This window comes from Natrix helvetica (genome assembly GCF_964273705.1).
Source record: "Natrix helvetica genome assembly, chromosome: 2".
Taxonomy (NCBI): domain Eukaryota; kingdom Metazoa; phylum Chordata; class Lepidosauria; order Squamata; family Natricidae; genus Natrix; species Natrix helvetica.
This window is the reverse complement of record NC_138552.1, coordinates 174,286,525-174,291,128: the sequence shown is the minus strand read 5'-3', so window position 1 is coordinate 174,291,128 and position 4,604 is coordinate 174,286,525. Positions and strand designations below refer to the sequence as shown.

Here is a 4,604-nt window from a genome sequence, read left to right as displayed (position 1 = left end):
TCAGTATGTTTACTTGTATTTACATTTTTTAGAATAGTCATTTCCAGTAGTCTGTCTCTCACATTAATTGAATTTTTGTTATTAATAAACCATTTTAGTATATTGTATGTCAATTACTGGGATAGCTGGGACATAAAGTGTAATTTAAAATTTGTCAAGTATTCATGGGAATATGTAAATGTGCCTTGCTAGTTAAGAGAAAAGCTAAGTGGCTGATGGTAAAAAGTCATTGCTTAATGAAACACCTATTGCCACAGTTTCATATGCTGCCCATGGTAAAGTTCTACTTTCCATATTTGAATAAGAAATATGAGTGTTGCATCAGCTTCTAAAATCTTAAACTTGATAGGATGAGGTTTATGGAATTTAGGTTTGCTAAATGTAGCCTTAAATTTTGATTTCATTGTAATCCTTGGTATTGGCAATCCCAGTGCCAAGGAGGTTGAAATGCTCCCTTCAATGAGGTTGTAGTGCCAACTGGCATCTTTACTGTCATGGTTTAATGAAGAGCACTGTCAAGGTGTTCATGCCAAATCTGACCTGATTCTTTATAGGAATTTAGAAAGAGGGAATACCATCTTAACTTGGATCTTCCAAATCCCTCCCATTGCTGAAAAACAAACTTCTTAAAAGTTTTCAAGCATTTTTTGAGGGGGGGGGGGAGTAAATGATTATTTATTCAGAACAAATATTGATGCAGATGAAAAATGAAAATTTACAATAACATGGAAGCTGAAATTGTAATCACATGTCCGCAAGAGAAGGTGGGATATAAGATACATGTCAAAATGGACTGGAATTGACTTTATCTGTAGAGTTTGTAAGCAATGGTGAGTAATAAGTAACAGAATCTTGACAGTGTTCTCGAATAATTATGAATTCAAGCCATTCTGACTTTTACAATTAAACATTATTTGCACTGTTCTGATATTGGTGCAGTTTTTTTAACAGTATAATGGTAAAGCTACAGTAAAATGCATGTGGAAACTTGTATTGTGGAAAAATTGATCTTTTAAGAGAAAATGTTAATTTTGAAAATTTTAAAGTTGAATATGTAAAGGAAATGAGATTTCACTAATGGATATATAGATATATGATTTTAGATAACACTGAATTGATCATGACGGATGTCAATGTTGTAGACCACATCAACATTTATTGAAGTTATCAAGATATGATGTTTACGAAATATCACACATCCTGTTGTCATATTAAGATAGATGTTTACTATTGTATTACAGCAGGAATGTTGGAGGTATATAATTCTGTGTTAGCTTATATATTAATGAAGGTATTTGTGTTCCAAAATTGAGTAGCTTATGCAAGTTACTGTTGCAGCTTATAGAAGACGAAGGATTGGAACTAATTTATTTTAATGAAAAATAGTATTTCTTGGAATCCATGTTTAAACCAATTATTCTGGACTTTACAGTCTACATTACATAGCATATAGCGGAACTAAAGTGAACTTGATAAGCAACTATGTTTGCAAACGTTAGTCAATATAAGAAGTGATGAGTAAACTAAATGTGATTGTTTATACTCCAACAAGTACTCTTATATCAAATGTAGTATATAACTGACCTTGGCTAAAATGGAAAAAAGTCTGGAAATCCCAGGCCTTATAAACTAAATGGGAGCTGAAAGAAGGCAATTGCAACCATTTGAATAGCTTGCTATGTATTGGCATGATCATCAAAAATTAAACACAATTTAAGACAGTCTTTATAGAATATTCTGACAAGAAATCATTAACTGAGAAGTGTCAGCTACACAAAAATATCCTGAAATTCTCTTTGCCCTTTGTTATACAAGATGACTTTTAAAGAAAACTGTAAAAAAGTATGCATATATTTTTGATAGTCCTTGGTAGAAAATTACATTCTATGAAGTAAATAGGAGGTGTGATGTTAAGCATACTTTATTACAGTAAAAGGTGAAAAAAAATCACACATTGGAAATTAAACTGATGATTCCAAAAAAGGATATTCCTTAAAAATGAAATAGTTGTAAATTGCTTAAGATTGTAAAATTTACTTTTGAGATTAGCATCAGTATTTGCTTATAAGTTAAATATGAATGACTAACTGGATGCTACATTTAATCAAGCAATGAGTTTTGTTGGATTTAATTGCTGCAAAAGAAACAAACCTGTGACATTGTATGTACTATAGTTGTTTTATGCCACAGTATTCCAGTGAAAAAAAGTACACGTTAATACTTTTTAGAACAAAATTTCAAGATGTTATATGAAGTGTATCTGCTTCTCCCCCAAAAAGACTTGGAATTCTAGGAATAGTACATGCGTTCAAACACTTAGAAACATAAAGTAAACAATCAATGTCATACGTATTTAATTCTAATAGTCACACATCCTTCTAGAATAGGGATCTGTCTGCTATTCTGAAGAAGTGCAAAAACAATGCAGGTAAGTAGGTAATAACATTTCCGTATGTGTGAATTAAAACAGGTGAGATAAAATTCTTAAATGGAAGGAATTCCTCCATTTTATCCCATCTGCAGCCAATGATGGGAAGAAGGAAAATTTGTCAGTATTCTGCCTAGCACACTAACTCACATTCAATTTGTCCATGAATTCAGAGATACAGGGATTGGGGATAAAGTGATGCAAGTTGCCCTTTGAAATGTTCTCACCCCAATAGCGAGGGGAGCTCCCTTTCCTGGCCATTTGGAAAGGTCTGTAGGCCTGGCAGTGCTCCCCACAGAGGAGCACATAATTGTGGAGACGTAAAAACATGCTAATTATATATAGCTTTTGTGTTTTTATGCTTACATATACACCACCCAGAAATGTTCTATAAGGGAGATTGGTGGTTTCTAAATGTGATCTATATAGGTTAGCCTAGGAATAGAAAAACCATTCACAGAATATTAATATGCGAGGACTCTTACCTTGAATGCATGAACGCAGAACGTAACTGCTTTAATAATCCACTGTACTCCAAACGAAATCATGAATTCTATGCCAGTACAAAAGCACTTATTTGTAGTGGGATTACAGGCTGGGACACGGTACATGAGAAAATAACATGTACAGACATTTGGATGGTTGTGTCAAGAATAACCAGACTTGCATTAGGTTTTTTTTAAAGACTATTCAAACGAAATTCATATTAGCAAAATGGAGTGCCCATTTTGTATAATTTGCATTTATACTTAGTAGTTCAATTCTGAAACTACTTTTAATATTTGTTGGATATTGACTATTTCATTGTAAGCTAAAGTACAAAATGTGTATGCTTTGTTAAAATAACCTACTGAATTTTCGGAAAGAAAATCGTCTAAATATAAGGAAACTGCAGTGCTTTAAATTAGTTTTGGTTTTAAACATCCCAACTCATGGGTTAGATTGTGGGAATATGGCATGATAATGAGTACTACACTTTCTATTCATGCTACAAAACAAAAGCTTTAAAAGATTTTTTAAAAATTTATACTTAATGAACCAGGTCACATGCATACATAGCAGGCCAAATTAGGTTTATCAAAGAAGCTGTTTTTCCTGTGAGTAAATTTTATGTGAATTTTGACTTGTACAATAATAGTAGTTACTATGATGGATGCCAACATTATTAAAGGAATACATCCCAGTATAAGTATGTGACATAAAACCATCTTTCAGTATAAAGCAGTTACTTAAACTTTAAAACACAAAACTCAAAAAGTTTCAGATACATTTTAATACCTCAAAGAAGGAGTGTTACACTTTCAGCATTAATAACTAAAGACTTTAAACAAATAGTTCCCCATAGAGAAGGCTGGGTTCCCTGTTCTCATGCATCCAATTTCATAGGATAAGGGGCATGACAGAAATGTCCAAAAATTTCCACTTGGGCCAAGAAAATATTTTAAATATTTCAAACTTGGAAATAATTTCACCAAGTATCTATTATGGAGTCAGATCATATTATTTCTACTTAGCTCAGCTGAGAGGTTTCTAGAGTATAATATATATAATTGTGAGGGAAGAGCCCTGGGGTATGCATGATAAAACTGCCTTAAAATACAACAGCTGTCTCCTCCCATTATAGCCAGGAAAGAATAGGGCTTGCATGGTTGTAACTCGTTTTTAGCAGAGGTCATCCAATAAACAGGCTTGTAGCCAGCTTTAAATTGATCTAGAACAGCGACTCAGTAAAATCAAACTGAATTGGTCAGCAAACTCACATAAACACTTTATCAAGAAGCGTTAATTAGTAGACAACCCTGCTCCGGGTCCTCAACCTAATTAAGGAGCCACGTGGGAGTATATCGCATTAGGAGAGCAGGTGCATACAATTTATCTCTGATGTCGCCCCGCTGGTTTTGCATTGGAAGTGATGAACTCCTGGGATTGCTGAAGTGGTATAGCTCCCAGGGTCCCTCGATATTGGCCATACCAGCTGCAAAGGAACGAATATTGGAATTTATATTCAACGGCGTCCGGTCCTCAAGTTTACAACCACCGCTGAAAAACCATATTTCTGCCGTCTTCTACCGCTATGAATTTGTGGACAGGATACGCTGCAATCAAGCCCAGGCATCTCTCGAAGGAAGAAAAGTGATTTTTGGGGGTGGTGGTGGAAGAGAGGAGGGCTTTTATC

General features: G+C 34.1%; 1 protein-coding gene across 5 annotated transcripts in view; it reads left to right on the top strand.

The window, feature by feature from the left end:
* The window catches only part of SYNCRIP (synaptotagmin binding cytoplasmic RNA interacting protein), a 28,005-nt gene extending 27,903 nt beyond the window's left edge, over positions 1 to 102 (top strand). For all 5 annotated transcript variants that reach the window (XM_081942183.1, XM_081942182.1, XM_081942181.1 and 2 more), the window contains exon 12: positions 1 to 102. This exon is cut by the window's left edge. The gene's annotated coding sequence lies outside the window, so the exon portion shown is untranslated.
* The last annotated feature ends 4,502 nt before the right edge of the window (positions 103 to 4,604 follow it).